This window comes from Thermobia domestica, chromosome 12 (assembly GCF_964235325.1).
Source record: "Thermobia domestica chromosome 12, izTheDome1.hap1.1, whole genome shotgun sequence".
In the NCBI taxonomy this organism is placed as follows: Eukaryota; Metazoa; Arthropoda; class Insecta; order Zygentoma; family Lepismatidae; genus Thermobia; species Thermobia domestica.
In genome coordinates, this window is record NC_137465.1 from 88381289 (window position 1) to 88401533 (window position 20245).

Here is a 20245-nt window from a genome sequence, read left to right on the forward strand (position 1 = left end):
GTTTTTGTTTATATCACTCGATATTTTCTGCTCTTCATATCAATTGTGTGGCTTAACACTGTCATTTGCATAACTATCTCCCCTTCCCAAAAAAATACCATTTGCTATTGCATAACACAAACAGGTTATTCCTTCTGTTTGCCATAGTCCCTCATGTTCACTTGGCAGCCCCATAATTTTGCCCTACCGGTGGACTGCAGCTAATAACGTGGTCACTTCATGATTGATGCTCTTTCAGAATATACTTTATAACCCATATTGTTGAATTCAAGTTCCGATCACGTACTATTTGCTTGCAAGCTTTTCGAGGTATTCTTATTCTGGTAACACTGTAATTTCTATGGATGGCAACACTGGCAATTGTTCTCATACAGATTTTCTTATTTCAAACATCATGTTCTGTGATGGGAATACGTTAGAGTTCATTATCTCTTGTCAATACAAAGAGAAACAAGCCAAATGCTAAGTTTTGCGTGGTTTTCGTACGCCAGGCTCTGAATTATACAGTGCCATAACTTTTTCTCTACTGACGGACTGCAGCTAATAATTTGGTAACTTACTAACTACCTGATGCTCTTTCTGTATATGTAACTCTTATTGAGCAATTTGAGTCTCGATATCGCGCCCCTTGCTTGTAAGTAAATACTTGTATGTACAAAAAAGACACAACTATACCGACTGCTAATAGCCGTGATTGGTCAGGTTAATGTTGCAACCTCACTTTACTTTCTATTCAATAGCGTTCACCTAATGAGACTACAGTAAAGTGAAAGTAATGTGGTTCTGCACACACTCGGTGTTCTGTGTTTAATTGTGATACAAGTAAAATGAAAAAAAAAAGTATAAATGTTTAAAATAGTTTCTCTTTGTGGTGATTATTGAAATGCTGTGTACATTTGTTTCTAATTTTGACACATACTAAAAGAAAAGTCTAATCCTGTTGGCTAATTACCTTACTAAGTTAGTTCGATGTTTTCTTATATATATATATATATATATATATATATATATATATATATACAGGGTGGGCCATTTTAATTAATCCACGGAAATATCTGAAAAATGATAAAACATAGAAGAAATGTTTCAAGTACACGTTATATATTGCTAAGGGGGAAACCCAATTCCGCCAAAAGTACCCCTCCCCGCCCCCACTAAATGGGGGTAACGGGGGGTAGCTGTGAAATGTCAAATGGGAACATGGGTCGAGTAATACCTCGTTCGAAAGGTCTTGGAAAACTAAGTAACGCTGTACCAAAAGATGTTCCATATTGTGCACCGGTTTCAAAATGGCTGCCATAATATGGTTCGGAAATTCCAGTACCCGTAGTGTGAAAACCATGGAAGGTAAAGGAATGGAACAAAATTGAAATACGTAAATATCATAGGGCATATCGAATGATGTAATCCCTGTGATCCCAGTGGCCTCCCTGAAGGGGTCTTGTGGGCTAACTTCAAAATTTCAATGTCCGACCGGACAACGGTTCGGGCGTACGCTTGACCTACCCAATGCTGTTTGGGAGGCAGACTTCATGCATAGAGAATTGGTGCACTAAGTTAACGCGGATGGCCACAGTTACATTTTGATTAACTATTAGCATTCATGTCATATTGTGAGCTTGAGGGACGAAACGGTGTGTACGTATATCCCCGAAATGCTTTCTGAATAACCACACCAGCACGCATTGCATAAAAGTTTCTCTTTTTTTAGTCACTTCAGCGTCATCCTTACAAACAAATATTTCAACCACACCATACCTATTTGTAAGGTTAGCCTTAATTTACGAATTAAAGTAGATTTCTCGTTTGAACTTTCACTTTACTTTCCACCCGACTCACATACAGAGCGCAGGGTGAGATTATTTTGCAGGACTTGGATTTCTCTATATACATTATGGCAATTTTACTCTAATATTTTTATCTCTGTTGTATTATTCTCGAGCCTTGGAACGCCTCCGTGGTTTTCCTACTTAATTTTCGTTATTTTCATTTATGTCTAACCGTATTCATACTATGGGCACTAGACGTTTTCTTAGACACAGTCACCATGTCTTTGCGATCATTTTGAAAACGGTGTCTCATGTCGAAAATTTTCTTACAGAAGCTGTTTGATATTAATTTGTCTATGTAACGTGATGTTACTCGCTTCAAGCTGCTATTTGACATTTTCAAGTTGGCCCCGGATACCTTTCAGTTGGCCCTTGGAGTCACCCCGACAACACCTCTCGATGTGCCTTACGTCAGTTAGCTACTCCAGTTTTTCTTTTGTTGATTTATCTCCAATCGCTTTCATACTACGGGTACTAAACCTTTTCTCTGACACGGATACTATGTTTCGGCGGCCTTTTGAGAACACTGCCATTTCACATCAATCGTTTTCTCCTGCAATATGTTAGATTTTGCAAGATTTATCGAACGAGGTACCACTCGACTCATGTTACTATTTGAAATTTTGAAGTTAGCCCCCAAGACCCCTTTAGGGAGGCCACTGGGATCACAGGGACCACACCGTTCGATATGCCCTATGATATTTACGTATTTCAATTTTGTTCCATTCACTTACTTCCATGGTTTTCACACTACGGGTACTGGAGTTCCCGAACCATATTATGGCGGCCATTTTGAAACCGGTGCATAATATGGAACATCTTTTGGTACAACGTTACTTAGTTTTCCAAGGCCTTTCGAACGAGGTATTACTCGACCCATGTTCCCATTTGACATTTCAAAGTTACCCCCCGTTACCCCCATTTAGTGGGGGCGGGGAGGGGTACTTTTGGCGGAATTGGGTTTCCCCCTTAGCAATATATAACGTGTACTTGAAACATTTCTTCTATGTTTTATCATTTTTCAGATATTTCCGTGGATTAATTAAAATGGCCCACCCTGTATATATATATATATATATATAGGTAGATAGATAGATAGATATAGATAGATAGATATACAATTAGAAGAACACATCATTAGTGTACTGTATATCATAGGGTTAAAAATCTGGTTCAGTGCAAGGAATAGAACAGGAAAGCTTTGGTTTCGTTAATTATATCTTGTTTTTATAAATTGTCCTGTTGGATTAAACCACATTTAGTAGCGTATTGAATGTGGTAATAAACCACATTTAATTAAAGCTTGATTAATACAGGTTTTAAAATTTTCTCGTGTCTCTCAAATGTGGTTTGCGTATTAGTCACAGCAAAAAACTCTGAATCTTATGGCTGGTATGTTTTGTGTGCTGTGTTATGGCTGGTATGTTTTGTGTGCTGTGTGATGTGTGCTGATTACTTTGTGGTTTCAATCAACAAATGCCGTTAAACATCGTGGTTCTTCTGAAAATTTAATTTCTGACAGTCATAGCAAAGTAACATGCTAATTGAAGAGCAGATATCACACAAATTTCCTCATATATAATAATATCAGTATTAAAATGTTTAGCCTATGATGAAGCTGTAAATTTATTTTTGCAACATAATTTGTTAACTTATTGCTTTTTGAAATAAACTTGCACGATAAAATTTCTTCATGCCTTTTTTTTTAAATTTACATAACAATAATATCAAAATATAAATATAGACTATGCTTTCCTTGTTAGTCTTCCTACATTTTACAAAACCAAGATCTTTTATACGTAGGAGGGAACAGATTTACAACTACCAAGTTGCATGTAACTGATTCAAACCGATACATTCAATAACTGAGAAACGTTAATTACTAGGAAGTTTATTGTAATTTATGTACCATTAAATGATAGAATCATGTTTCTGAAATATGAATGTTTTTCAAGTTAACTTGCATTGAAAATCATGATTTATAAGTAAATAGTATTCATTTTAGTCATTTAATTAGTGTTTCACCTATCACATTTTGGTTGTATGTTGTTCTCCGATATAGCATGAATGGAATAATAAATGTACAAAATGTACCTGAACTTATTTTCTCAGTTGTACAGAAAATAAAAATAGATTAGTTACTTTAGTATAGCGCACTGCACCAAATTTGAAAAACATTTCTATTGTAAAATACCTAATCATGTTCTTTGATATGTACTAAAAGCATGTGAAATTGTTGTTAATGTAAAGACCTGGTCACTTTCTGTTTAGTTAGTAGTAATTTTCTACTAGCGAACAAAGCTTTTCGATTCAGTGCAAATATTTCTTTGTGTTTCTACTGAGACGAGTAAATATTGAAAAATTGATTTTATGTAGTTCTGTATACAATTCATTAAGAGTATGCATATTAAGATTATTTATATTTCACATGCTTGTGGATAGAAAGATTAATATTCAAAATATCGATTTTCCTAATATGAAATACAATCTTACAAAGAATGTACAAATATGGAATGTTTCAAGATAGGTTTAGCCATATGTAAACTAAAGAAAAAGTCTTTAAATACTGTCCATAATAAACACTTTCTTTTTTTATAGTTTTGACAAATATCTGGAAAATAGTATTTGTTAGGTAGGTTCATGTAATGACTTATTCATTACCTCTTATCATTATCTCGAAGCGATTATCTCGTCTTCTATCAGTGCAATTCGTCTTATACTGTGACATGTTGAGAGCAAGAAAACTCTCTTCTGCAACTATGTACAGGAAATTTGTCCTTGAAGGTATTCAAAGCATCAAAGATTAAGGAAACAAAGCATTACTACAATTTTGTCTTTTATCTAGTAGACATTTGATACCCAATTTCGTCAAAGAACTGAAAAATCAGCTACCTTATTGTTGCATCACAATCGATAAACGTAATTTAGGGTTTTAAACTCTGGGCATTAAAGAGCATTAAAATTTCTGTTCGCTGAGCCTATTTAAGAAAAATTGCTGAGTTATCCTTTTAAATGTAATGAGTGTACCTTAGTGAATAGAATTGTTCCTGAGACGTCATAGACACTTTTTATGAGAATTACACAAGGAGCCTTCATAGCAAGAGCAAAAGAATGTACCAACTCGAAGGCACGTAGATATATATGGTCGATCCTCACCACCACTAGTGCGTAGAAATCAACTTTGAAAGTTGACGTTGGTCGTCCCAACGGTGCTGAGATAACTTTTTTATGTATAACTGCAGTTCAGGGTTTCATCGGTAGGTGCGCGACAGTCGCGAGCGTATAGTTCTATATACATCAAGGCGCGTTGGACCACCGGAAGTTCTCATTTCGCAGTTGTCAGCTGTGCTCACCATTGGCTCGTGCATGCACTTTGTTCTGTTTGCAGATAGATATATTTCTCACGGTTTCGGAAGCTAGAAGAAACAACATGAATGAAGGAATCAAACAATGATTAAAAAATAACTAAAAAAAACTGACAGAATATTCTATATAGTAATATACAAGACGATAAGAAAAAGTAACAATGTTTTTTAGCTTGTACATAGAATACATGTGGCTATCTACAAATAATTATTATAATACGTTGTTTCAATTATTATCATACATATTAATCGTTTGGGATGTCAAATAATTTTACAAGCAGAGTTGGGTGTCTTTGGGCCACTTTCACATAATAAAAGCCGAAAGTTACTGGCAGAAGTTTAAAAATGTTTTATATCCATTTATAAGAAAATTGTCAATCGTTTTATACTAGTTTCCTTAAATCTCGGATCCGTTGCTCGCAGAGCAGTAGCTAGAAGGGACGCGCGGGGCGGTCGTTCCGGGCGCTGATGACTAGAAAACGCCGAAAGAGGAAAAAGAGAGAAACAGTGCTAGAAATGATTTAAAAATTATTGACGCCCTATTAAATCAATGTAGTTGTCGGTTTCCAAACAATAGAGTTGTTAAAAATTTTCTTGCTCGTTCGGCTCTCAACACAAGAATTTCACTCACAGTTCCAACAAGTTTTTACTTTTATGTAACAGTTTCTAACTGTAACACTCCGATTTTGATAAAATTTGGCAGTTAAATACTACACATAAAATACACAAATACGTGTTTTTTAAAAAATTTTCTGCGGAGAAACAATTATTAGGGACAAATGCCCCTACCCAATATTTCGAAAGTTGACGCCCGAACGCAGTATGAAGTAGACCGAAGTGGATGAAATTGTGCACATATATTGTTCCTAGTAGATGTAAAATGAGGGTATACTTGTTTCGTATTTTCCTGAAATAAAGAAATAAATGGGTGGGGCAAAGACCCTTCCAAATATTTGATTACGAAATATGAAAAGTGATAATGAGTATACTTTCGAAGTGCCTAAATTATCGTACATAGAGAATCGCAACGAAAGTGTGTTAAGAAACAATACACAAATTATGCTAACCCGTGTTTTGTAGTTTGTGCGGAAAAACTGTGTGGATGCCAAGGTCCTCTCCTAAAAAAAAACTACATAATAAAGCAGAAGTGCAGGAAAGAGTGGACCGAAGCGAATGAAATTATACATAGACCTTGTATATGTAAAATAAGACAATACGTGTATCGCAAGTAGCTAGGGGGCGCTAACTTCAATCTTTGAACTTGAACTTTTGAGGGCAGAAACACGAAACACTCGAAATTCACTGTATTGATTCCTACTTTTAGGTCATCTATCTGTTGGTAAAATTTCACTATTTTTATACTAGTTTCTTCTACCTATAGCGTATTTTCGGGTGCGCCTTTAACCCTTACAGTGTTTTGCCCATAAATAAAAACATGTGTCGATTTGTTTGCTGTTTACTGTTGACAGGGCCGGATCTACGGGGGGGGGGGGGCAATTCGGAAATCAATCAAAGATCTGAAATTTGTAATTAATTTAGTATTTTGGGACTTGGTTTTGCATGAAATAAATGGAGATAACAAAGAAATACAGAATAAGCTGTATTTCTTTTAGAAAAAAAAATGTTCCTTGGGGCACACTTAGTATTTGGAGGGGCACATATTATTTTCACACGGTACTATTCTATTTAGTATTATAGACGTATTATTTTGATCTCCTCTGGAAGAGCATTCTGAAAGCTCCGGTGGGTAGTGCCCACCTAGAAACATGTCTGGAAGAAACACTGAGGATGAGGATTTGATTTTGCAAAGGTTTCTTGATTGGTTACCTGATCTTTTGAACACAATCTCTAGGTTTAGAATTATGGATTTGACAGATGGCTGTAGGAAGCGAAGGTTACTTTTAATTTGATCGATGTAGAAGATCAGTTCAGAGAAAAGTGTATCTTGAAGAAGTAGAGAATGTCAGCAGAGGATGAAGCAAGACTTTTTACAGAAGAAGATCGCCTTAGACAATCTTTCTTCAGAATTATTGACCTCTTACGGGAAGAACTCTTTAGTAGAATGGACAGGCTGAAAGAAGTAAACAAGGACTTCAGCTTCCTCAGAGGAAGCTAGTTGTGTGAAATGCCTTCGGAGGACCTGAAAAAATCGTGCGCGCATATCGCTTTGAAATACCAAGACGATTTGAATGCTGTGAGAATTATGTGTAGAAATTGAGTGTCTTAATGACCAGGCTGTTGTATTCTTGCCGGACCTCAAGAAGTCCACCCCAAGGAATATACTCGACCTGATTACAGAAAATGGCCTTCAAAGTGTCTGTGTGGCTTTTAAAATTTCCTTATCCTTCCATGCAGTGTGGCAACTTGTGAAAGAAGTTTCAGCAAACTAAAACTCATTAAAACATACTTACGTTCATCTACGGGACAGGAAAGGCTCTCAGATTTGGCAACATTAGTCATAGAGAGCAAGGTTGCTAAATCAACATCTTATGAAAAAAATATTTAAAACTTAGCACAAAGGAAAGCCAAAAAACTATTTTTGTGAGAGCATGTTACAAAACGAGAAGGGAATTATATAGAATACTGTCATTAATAGATACCATAAATAAAAGAATTTGTTCTCTATATTTATTGTTACATATAAATGGATGTGAAATGTTAACCTACCTTAACGTTACCATATTACTAGAAGAATTATTAACACACAGGTGAAAGGCCCACATACAGGGGTGTAGCCAAGGGGGGCCCATCGGGGCCAGGCCCCCCCAAATGGTTGCCTGCCCCCCCCCCAAATGTCCAGCTTTTAAAACATCGTAGTAAAATTATCTCGTTTCATTCATTTAAAAGTAACAAAGTTTATTGACAGTTAATAATTTATGGTAAAATAGTATGGAGAAATATTGTTTTTCCATACCGATCGAAAAATAGTATAATATCTCTTCCTTATACCGATCGAAAAATAGGATATTTTTTGTGACAGCAGATTACACAATTTACTGCGATTTCTAGTTGACAGTTTGAAGACAAACGTTTTAATAAGGTACCACAAATACAGCCATAAAACAAAGGTACTAAACTGATTTGAAAGTTCGGTATATTTTTATATGCTTTAACAAGTGTTTTAAAAGACATAGAGGATGGAAAATTTGGGAAGAAACAATGCTTTTATTCAATTTGGATTTCATTCGCTCTCTGTTTTATTTCTACTCAGTGTAATAAAATAATTATGTTTTCTTAGTCACGAACAATAAATAAATATTTTTGTCAGGAAACCGTAAAGAAATTAAGTGAAATTTCAAAGAAAATCAATCTTGTGTAGATAGGTTCTGTATACAAGGTCTTAAATTTAAATATAAAAGTAACCAATAAAAGTTTTGTTGCTTTTTTTACCCACCACCTTCGAACATCGATATGTCACCTAACCTGGAAGATCAAAAATAGTCCCCATCAGCATCGACGACCTTCTGAAAACGTTCTGTAAGGCCATGCAATCCATCGCGGTAGAACTTGGTGGGCCGTGAAACGAAGAAAGTATCAGGTGCAGTTTGGACTTTTACTAGGGGTTTGAACTGGCTTCCTCTAAGATGATTGTCCAAAGAATGGAACAGGTGATAATCGGACGGTGCATTACCCGGGGAATATACTGGTTGCAATATTGTTTCCCATCCAAGGCGAAAAATGGTGTCCTGAGTCATCCTAGCCAAGTGGGACTTCGCGTTGTCCCGTAAACGAGGACCGATTTGCAATTCAGAAGTGATTACTCCAGAGTTTTGAGTTTTTGTTAAGCACAGCTCAACTGCTGACACTACACAGTTGCAATGATACTCTGACCAGCTGGTAGCAGTTCCCGATGCACGATGCACCAAACACACAGAAGGACCTTCTTCTGGTACAGTGCTGGTTTCGGCTGTTTTGAAATCGGTTCATGGGATGCTAACCAATGATGACGGCACCGTGGAGCTTCGTATAGGACACACTTTTTATCACATGTCAACGCCCTGTCCAGAAATGGCTCCGAAACAGTAAATAAACACAGGCAACTGCCGCGTTGCCTTCTGGCCCGGAGTCAAAATATGAGAGACCCATCGACCCAACTAGTAGTGCTTCACAAGTTGATGGGTGTGCTGCCGAATGGTTTCTCCGCACACACTGAATTGTAGTCCCAGTTCCTCTTTGTACATGTGTTGGTCTTCCGGCACGTGGTGTTTTCGCGTATTTCGTCATCGTCCTTAAACTTGTTAAACCATCGCTGCACTGTCCGCGTCGTCATGACACCATCACCAAAGGCCTAGCATATCTTCTGTCCCGCTACAGCGGCGTTTGACCTCCATTTGAACTCGTTCAGCATACATGCTCTTATGACGCTCTGTGGATGTCCCATGTTCCCTCTGTCTTTATGCAAGTTCACGGTGTGTCTGAATTGCCACAACCAGGTAGTATGCTGGATACACCCACACCAACAACTGACGTTCGCCTTATCTCCACTCGCATTCAACTCACGGTGTGAGGTCCAATTGAACACAGACCTCCACGAAAAGGGACAGAACTCTCTTGGTTACCTTTATAGTTATGCACAAAAGTATAGCGTTTGGTCCCGGGCAGTAGTTCTTGATTAAGCATAATAAAAACTATCTTGAATATAATTTATGGATGATAATAATAATAATAATAATAATAATAATAATAATAATAATAATAATAATAATAATAATAATAATAATAAGCTAAAATAGTGTTTTTAGTTTTCCAGAAGGAAACGAAAATTCTCCTTTCTTTTAGGTCTCAAAAACACTACTAGCAACACATTCTTTTTGGCTTTGTACATTGTAGCTGGCCCCCCTCAAATACGACGGGCCCCCCCTACACAAACCTGCTGGCTACACCCCTGCCCACATATAGAATGAAGCCAATATACACATGCGAGAAAAAGATAATATAGACACGTGAAAAGCCAATATACACATGAGGAAAGTCAATATCACTTGAGAAAAGTTGATTTTGAGTTACATACTTATCTACACTAAGGTGGAAGGCTCGCACATAAATTGAAGCCAAGAATACAACTGAAAAGCCAATATACATACACAGGGGGAATCATAAAGTAAATCAATGAAGAATTTCCTGACAAGGGAACCTTCCGAAAATGATAGTTGCAGTGAAAGATATGGCCTATGCCAATTGAAAGAGCTGTAACAGAGATGAGCATTCCCAAAAAATTAGCTGCTCATGGCAATAGGTTCAAGAAATATAAGGGGTGGAAGTTCGGGGAACAGCAAGGTTGGAGAAGGGGGGAAAGTGCAAATTCCGCAAAAAGGGGGGCACGGCAAAATACAATGCTGGCAAGTGATGTATAGAAAGAGACTTGCCACAATAGGGAACAAATGGAGGCCACCAGTGGGGTTACCAGTGTTGCCAACTGCAATGAAAAGTACATGTTTTGCAAAGAGCACTATATGTGGTGAGTGCAATATTCAGTGTCATGTTGAACATAAGATATGGCGTGTATAATCAGTGGTACAATCTAACAAAAGAAAATAGAAGTACGAAAAATACGGAAGAGACGAAGTTGACCATAATGCGCCACATTTGATCACGAGCTGTGCATATTAGAATGAACAAAACAAGAAGCACCGGCTATGCAGGAAACCGACGTACCTAGAGTCGAAAAGAAAAACGAGTTCCAACGTTGGCAGCACTGGTCATGAACATACAGTCAAGTCTAATATAGTTAGGCCACGCGCTTCACAAAAAGAAAATTCCGGTAATAGGCATCACTCAGAATGCATCAATGCTAGAGTGATTGAGGCAATGCCAAGTCGGGGAACATGAAATGGTTGGGTTGAGCCAACAACCTATAATAGAAGTAAACATTATGTCATGGTTGGGTCGTATGTGTGCCACAGGGTGTCCCACTAAACATTGTGACCTGAAAGATTTGAGAAACGAACAAAAATGTGATGGATCCAGTTGTGCAGGAATGTACCAATGTCAGGGGATGGTAAAAGTTTGTGAGAAGCAAGTGCCCCCAGGATCCCCATCATAGGGCCCCAGGAGCCAACTTCAAACTTTCAAGTGGCAAAGGGACCTAGTGGTACCTCTCTCGATAGATCATGGAATGTGCAACAACAAATATAGGAAACATTTGCTATATGAAGCATGTTTTTCAAAATGGCCGCCACAAATATATGTTGTGTCTGAACATGGCATCGAACATTGTGATCTCAAATTGCTGCGAAGGGAAAAGAGATGTTGCAAATCCAATTGCACAGGAATGCACTCATATCGAGGGCCAAGAAAACTTTGTAAGAAGCAAGTCCCCAGGGTCCCCATCATAAGGCTCGAGGGGTCAACCGCAACATTTCAAATGGGAACAATAGGCGGATGATATTTCTCTGGATAGATACAACACCGCGTATAAGAAACATTTGCCATATGAAGCACGGGTTTCAAAATGGCCGCCAAAAATGCACGTTGTTCTTGTCACTGAGCAGATATTTTTGGCGGCCATTTTGAAATCCCATATAGTAAATATTTCTGATATGCGTTGTTGCATATTCCATGATTTATTGAAAGAAATATAACTCGACCGATGGTGCAATTTGAAAGTTTGAAGTTGGCCCCTGGGACGATATAATGGGAGACTTGGGGGCACTTGCGTCTCACAGAAGTTTCTCGCCCGCTGACATGGGTACATTCCTGCACAACTGGATGTGTCACATTTTCTTTTCGCTTTGAAACTATTTCAGTCGCAGAGTTAGGTGGGACATTCTGGATACATCATATAGGCGGTGATAGTACTGCAAACAGCAACACACAGCAGATCAAGCCTTTGATTATATTTGCTTTCTACTGGTGTGGATATGTGATAGAAAGACCACAAAAGTTTCCGACACCTGTAGAGTACTGTTTCGAGACATTCACAGGCGATCATTGTACCATGTATGATGGCTTGGCAGTATTCCGCTGTGCTCACTGCAAATGTATCTTCCGTTTGGACCATTGTCTCATCGAACAATTGCACGTACAATGTGGACGAGCATGTACAAATGATGCGAAGGCTAATGCCTCTTGCCGGAATTTTCTTTTTGTGAAGCGAGTGGCCTAATTATATTAGAATTGTTTGGTTTTTCATGGCCAGTGCTGCCAACTTTGGAACTTGTTTTTCTTTTCGACTCTAGGTTCGTCGGTTTCCTGCATAGTCTGTGCTTCTTGTTTTGTTCATTCTAATATGCACAGCTCGTGATCAAATGTGGCGCATTATGGTCAACTTCGTCTTTTCCGTATTTTTCGTACTTCTATTTTCTTTTGTTAGATTGTACCACTGATTATACACGCCATATCTTATGTTCTACATGACACTGAATATTGCACTCACCACATATATTGCACTCTTTGCAAAACATGTACTTTTCATTGCAGTTGGCAACACTGGTAACCGCACTGGTGGCCTCCATTTGTTCCCTATTATGGCAAGTCTCTTTCTATACATCACTTGCCAGCATTGTATTTTGCCGTGCCCCCCTTTTTTGCGGAATTTGCACTTCCCCCCTTGTCCAACCTTGCTGTTTCCCGAACTTCCACCCCTTATATTTTTTGAACCTATTGCTATGGGCAGCTAATTTTTTGGGAATGTTCATCTCTGTTACAGCTCTTTCAATTGGCATAGGCCACATCTTTCACTGCAACTATCATTTTCGGAAGGTTCCCTTGTGAGCCAACAGAAGAAGAGGAAGCTACAGATTATCAAGTTAAGGGCCCGTATTTATAGAAAAATGTTTCTAAATATAAAGGTAACGAAGAAAGTTCTGTCACTTTTTCACCCACCACCTTCGAACATCAATATGTCACCTAAGATGTACCTGGAAGATCAAAAATAGTCCTCATCGGTACCGACGCCCTTCTGCCAACGTACTGGAAGGCCATGAATTCCATCACGGTAGACCTTGGTGAACCGTAAAGCGAAGAAGGTGTCAAGAAGGTATCAAAATGCACCTCTACTAGGGACTTGCACTGGCGTTCACTAAGGCGTCCAAGGAATGGAACAGGTGATCATTAGACGGTGCGGTGTCCGGGAAGTATGGCGGATGTAATAGTGTTTCACATCCAAGGCGGAGAATGGTGTTCTGGGTCATCCTAGCCACGTGGGGCTTAGCGTTGTCCTGTAAAAGGACGATCCCTTTGTGATTCAGAAGTGCTGGCTCCAAACTGCTGACAGTTCACAATTGCATTAATGCTCTGACCAGCTGGTAGCAGTTCCCGATGCACGATGCTGCGAGCAGTCCATCAAACACACAGGAGGACCTACTTCTGGTGTAGTGCTGGTTTCGGCTGTTTTGGAACCGGTTCATGGGATGCTAACCAATGATGACGGCGCCGTGATGCTTCGTACAGGACCCACTTCTCATCACATGTGAACACCCTATTCAGGAATGGCTCCTTCCTCAAACGAGACAGCAAAGAAACAAAGGTGTCTGCTCATGTTGCCTTCTGGCCCGGAGTCAAATCATGTGGGACCCATCGACCCAGCTTGTAGCGCTTCCCACGTTGATGGGGGTGCTGCCGAATGGTTTTTCCACTCACACTGAATTGTAGTCCCAGTTCCTCACACGTCTGACCACTGTTCGCCTCGCTTGCAGCTTGAAGATCTTCGTTTTGTACATGGGTTTGTTTTCCGGCACGTGGTGCGTGTTCAAGTGTTTCGAGTTCACTCTGTCCATACGCAAGTTCACGGTGTAACTGAACTGCCACAACCAGGTAGTATGTTGGATATATCCACACCAACAACTGAACTTCATCTTATCTCTATTCGCATTCAACTCGTGATGTGAGAGCCAAATGAACACCGACCTCCAGGAAGAGCGACAGAACTTTCTTGGTTACCTTTATAGCTTGTTTAAATTATGTATTTCTTTTGTTTTTTTCTATTACAACACTAATATTACTTTGCGTTAAAATCTGAAGGACATTTCACAATAGTCCCAATACATGTATGTAGCAAAGTTGCATCTTCGACAACTATGGATTTCTTACAAGGAAAATCTTGAGAATTTTGTTTTCATTATAAAGGAGTATTTTATTTTCGTAATAAATGAGCTTCAACAAACGAACCGGTTTCAGAATTTAAGTTTTAATAAATATCATAAATCTATTATATAAATAAAACGTAAACATTACATAATATATCGGTTTGTGCTTCGATTAAACGAAAAAATTACTTCTAATACTTCTCACTTTTTAACTATGTATCCTACGCTTCCTAATTGATTTGAAGCTCGTATGTGTACACACATTTGGGTAAAAGCTATAAAAGGGAGAATGATGGCAATAATTTTAACTTTTTAAAAATATATATACTTTAACACAAGATTTGTTCCAAATACCTAACATAAAGTACTTAGACTTGGGAGGAATTGGGCGCCAGAAAAACTTCTTTGCCTCGGGCGCAGTATTTCGTAGATCCGGCCCTGACTGTTGATGTGCAAATTTGAAGCAAATCAGTACGGGACACTTGGGAAACACGAATCACTTTATTTTACATATACAGTATCTACCCACAATTTCATTCGCTTCGCTCCACTCTTTCTTGCGCTTCTGCTGTAATATTTACTTTCTCCGGAGGGGCCTTGGCCTCAATACTAATTTTCCGCAGAAACTAAAAACATGTGTTCACTCATTTTTTGCCTATTGTCCCTACACAAAGTGTAGTAGTAATTCTTCTTATCCTTTAGGCACTTCTAATATATACTTATTCGCACTTTTGATATTTCGTAATCAAAGGTTTGGAAGGGTCTATGCCCCACCCACCTGTCTTATGTGTTTTTTTTTTTTTTTTTTTTTTTTAAAGAAAGTACCAAATACGTATTACTCCGTTTTAATTCTACGGTATCTATGCACAATTTCATTTATTTCGGTCCACTTCTTCTTGCCTTTCAAGCTCCAACTTTCAAAATTTTGGGTTGGGGCTTTTCCACCCTGAAACTGTTTTTCCGTAAAAAGAAAATACGTATTCATTTATGTCATGTGTAATATCTACCTGCCAAATTTGATCAAAATCGGAGTGTTGCACTTGGGAAGTGTTACATGTTAGTACTTAAAAAAAGTTATTGATGTATATGATTTTTAATAACGATGTGATATATATAAGGTGCTAAGTAATTAATTATAATGTACTCAAGAGCGTTATCAAAATCAGAAACAGTCAAAGTCTGAGTCTGAAATACGTTGACGGTGATGAGTTTGCTTACTTAATCATGCTTTTCTACACAATGGGATTAATATTTCTGTGAGAATAAAGATACGAAAATGAAAGGAGTGAAGAGACACGAGAGATCATGCAAGTTGCTGTTTGCGCGGGAATATTAAAATTGTAGGTAAAGAAGAGCAATAATAACACTTTCGAACTTCAAGAAGTTGTAAAAAAAAAAAAAAAAAAAAAAAAAGGGCAGGGAATTTCCTCTTTTTCAAAGACTGATCACTACCAGTGTATTTCTTTATCCCCTTGATAGGCTATGTAAAATGCTTCCAATTTGAAGGAATTTGTTGGAATCATTTCTCCATCAACTACTTGTATCGCTAAGATATTTTCTTTTGTGCACACGTATCTAGTTTTGTGGTTTTTCTATCAGCATACATACCAAACGTATACACATATATAATATATATATGTGTGTATGTGTGTTAGTGTATTTTTAAAATGTTAATTAATAACAAGCAACCTTAAATTCAGAACTTCTATTCATTAAGAGATTAAGTAATTACTATTATCTCAAAATGTTGTAGCGAATTATATTTTGGATTTGAAATACAGCATTAAACATATTCTTTAGCTCCATAGATCAATATTGAGAAATTCGCAAAGAAGGCTCCTTCTAAATTTCCATTACATTTCACAAAATATATATATATATTTTTTTTACCGTAAAAGAATTGAAATTAAAAATCCTATTAACCTACAGAATAAAATTACAAAAGTTTACAATTATTACTGGAAATTATAATGCTATAATTCATTTCGAACATTTTAGAAACACAGTTTCTAATGTACTGAAATTTCATTTCTTATCGATAGTATGAAATATTGCAAATAGTTGTACTGTAAGTTTCCATAACTGTTCTCCAAGTGGATTTGTATAGAACCAAAGGGAGTTTTGTCAAGTTTAACAAAAATTCCAAAATAAACCTCTTGAAAGCAGCTCTTGTTTGTAAAAGAACACATAATGATCGCTTTTGGCTGTTGTAATGCTATTTTAAGCAGCTTAATAAAAATTCAGTGTAGCATAATAACAAAAGCTGCTTTTCTTATGTAAAAAAAATAAAAAAAATAGAAAGCTAGGTAAGGTGTCTGTACTGGGTGCCGAATTCTACTTCACCCCGGGCGCCGAAATCTCTAGTTACGGCTCTGGTTCACGGTATTTTTTTTTTTTTTTTTAAAAAAGAACATGTTGACATGTAAAAAGTTCGAACGGAGTGCCTAGAAAGCGGAATACCGAGCTCATTCATGGTGTACGGCATGCTTTAACAAATGAGAAAGGCAAATAACTTTAAAACGTCGGCATAATCAAGCCCTTAAATGAGATATGAACTTCCTTTTCTGAACATTTGTAACCTCTAGGTTAAAATTGGTAAGGTTAATTTTAATTTTTCATTGTTGGGTAAAGACAGGAAGATTGTGCTGATATATTTACTAGTACAGTCAACTGCTTTCGAGCTTCTTTAAAAGTACGAGTAATTTCATGTGTTTAGGTACAACTCTTCCTCGTTGTTCATCACTTATTTTTCTTCTTAATTATTCTTTGTTTTTGGCTGGGGTTAAAATAATTGAAGTAAATGATGTAAGTTGGTTCTCAAAATAATTTTGTGGAAACTACTACATAATTATTGGTTAAGTAATTAAGTTCTATTATTGACGGTTTTAATCAAAGTAACTTATAATCATTCATACTGCGGTTAAATTGAAGAAACTTTTTCCAATAAGAAAGTAATTTCTCAATATTTGTATTTTCACTTCCAGTATGTATTTGTGATAATGTTTGTGACATTTTACACGTTACAAGCTTTGCTTACTTAATATATATTAATATCATCACTAAGCAAATCAGAATGTTTTAATTTAGAAAGTTGAACATTACATTCAACTTGATAAACTAGTCCTATTTTGCCCCGACCGAAGAAGAAGAGAGTTGTTCCGTTGACAGATCTCATGACTTATTTATACTTTTCCCGAGTAATCTTGATGAGTATGAAATTTTAATTATGTTGTGCTCACTACCCAAACTCAATGAAAATTCTTGTGATTACTGTATCTTGTTTTCTGGTTTGTTGAAGTGATGTCTGAATCTCAATCAGCCTTCACACTTTTGAAGACTTGGACTATGATGACCTTCTTTCCAAGAAAAGTCCCCAAAGGATATAATATCTGCACCAGAGATGCACCAGTAGTGAGTGCTACTGGTCAGTTTGTACTACCGCTCTTCATAGTCGTATTTCCGCGCCAGAGAATGAGTAAGGGACTGTTGGTTGATACTCCACCTGAGAGTATTGCTGTAGCACGAAGTACTGATTGGATTACGGGTGATACTTTTTTTAAAACTTCGTTGCAATACTGTGAAATTCTGTCCTCCTTCTCCTAACATCCCAGTTCTGCTAATTGTTGATGGACATGGCAGCCATAAAGAACAGAAAGTGATTAAATATGCGATGGATCACAGGATTCACTGCTCAGTACTCCTTTACATATCACTCACAAGACTCAACTCACTGATAGGTGTTTTATGAAACCATTTCAAGACGCGTACAATGATGCTTGTTCACTGTGAATGTGCAAGAATGCTGAAGTAAAGACATCCGAATACGGTGTAGCGGATCGTGTTTCAGAGGCATACCAAAAGGCTTGGTATCCCTCAACCGATTTGGCTTCACCAGAATATATTCACTGAACCCTCAGATATTCACAGACACTGACTATCTGTCCGCAAACGTCCACAAGTATCTGATCGACACTTTGTGTGCAAAGGATTGGGCACGTCCATCCTCACCACAAAAAACGCCTACAGATCAGGAGCCATGTTCAGGATAAACGGTCTCCTGACATCCTTGATGCAGTCCATATGGTTCCCTAAATCTCAACAGGACGATTAGCTAGGGATGCTGCTATGAGCCACATAATGATTTGGAGGATTGTGCACAATAACGCGTTAAATTCTTATCATGTTCGTCTGCGCAAAAAACTCCGAGAACAAGATTTCCATAACCATCTGGAGTTTTGTCAATGGGTGAGCGCCAGGAACCCATGTTTCACCAGAACATTCTGTGTACGGATGAGGCGACCTTCAAGATTAATGTAGATCAACGTACACAACGCTCACTACTAGTCCAGCGAGAATGCTCACTGGGTACGTGAAGTTGACAATCAACATATCTGGAGTCTAGATGTCTGGTGTGGTATAGTGGGAGGCCAAATTGGTCCTTATTTCTTCGAAGGTACTTTAACAGAAGTAGGATACGCTAATTTTTTGTCAGATGTTCTTTGTGAGCTCTTGAAAGAGGTCTCATTAGCAACTCGTGAAATAATGTGATTACAAGACGGTTACTCTGCTCATTTTGCAAGAGTTGCAGGACAAACTGTTGCTCATTTATTTCCAAACAGGTGGATCGGAAGAGGAGGCCGTTTACTGGTCAGCTCGTTATCCGGACCTGACTCCTCTCGATTTTTCTTTTGGGGACGTGTCAAGGAGCTGGTTTAGCAAGAGCTTCCTACTACAAGGGAAGACATAATGAACAAGATCTATAATGTCTGCCATGGACTAAGAGGAAATGAAGTGTTAAGAGCAATCTACAGTGTCCAAGTGCGCATTCAAATACGCATCGCACGTGCTGGACAATCCTTTGAACATTTATTGTGAGTTTTATTTTTGGGGGGGAAGTACGATATTTTGGTGAGAATGTTCAGAAACCGCAGTTCATGTTATTTTATTTATTATCTTCAGTTTGTTTATTTGTACTATTCTTGAACAATCGTTTATGCAATGAGTTCCGAAAAGTGATTTATTAAAATGTTTACATAAGTTGAGAATACTAAGAGAGTGGCAGTGGTTTCGTAAGTTTGATTTCTTTTGGGAAAGGGGTTGTTGTTGGACTTTACATCCAAATTTCTTTCATACGTGGTTTAAAACCAAAGAGTGTTTTTCTCTGTTTTTCTGTTTTAAATTGGTTCAGATTCCGAAATTTAAACTAGTACTGTCCTGTAATATTGTTTTCGTTTGTTGATAAGTAGACGAGATATGCCCTAACGTTTGATACTGAATGCTGTAAAGAGTTTTCAACAACTATTTAATAGAACATATGCTATCTGATGTTCTTTTGGAGTCATTACCAACTAAAACTGTTGTTCTTAGTTGCAATTCAACAGCAAATAATACATAGATGCCAAACCGTAGAGTTTAACGAAAAATTTTCCTGTAAAAGTTGTTTTCTTTTCAATAATACTTCCAAATAAATCGAAATTGGTACCACTCTCCATTTGAAACTTTGGAGTTGATCCCCCGCGGAAGTATTCTCGCTACGCCACTGAATATGAAAGAATCACAGTTTGATTCTTCACATACGATTTGTTCATTCATTTTTTGTTTGTATGTTTGAAGTTTCTACCTGCACTACGAAGTACGAACTGAGAAAAATGCGTGGGACGGGTGGTCTGATAGCAATTCAACAACAAATAACACAGCAATTCAACAACAAATAACACACATAGATGCCAAACCGTGGAATTTAACGAAATGTGTTTCCTGCAAAATTGTTTGTTTTTCAATAATACTTCCAAAGAAATCGAAACTGATACCACTTTCCATATAATTTTTTTTAAAGTTGATCCCCCGTGGAAGTATTCCATTTAAAATTTTTGAAGTCCATCCCCCGTGGAAATATTCCCGCTACTCCACTGGATACAGAAGCACCACTATTTGATTCATCACATACGATTTGGTAGTTCATTTTTTGTTTGAAGTGTCTACGTGCACTACGAGGCGAGAAAAGTGCCTGGGAAGGGTGGTCTGA

The 20245-nt window shown here is 37.6% G+C and overlaps 1 protein-coding gene across 1 annotated transcript in view; it reads left to right on the top strand.

Annotated features, from left to right (window-relative positions):
- LOC145666021 (putative gonadotropin-releasing hormone II receptor) overlaps positions 1-20245 on the top strand; it is a 683846-nt gene that overhangs the window by 382888 nt on the left and 280713 nt on the right. The window lies entirely within an intron of this gene.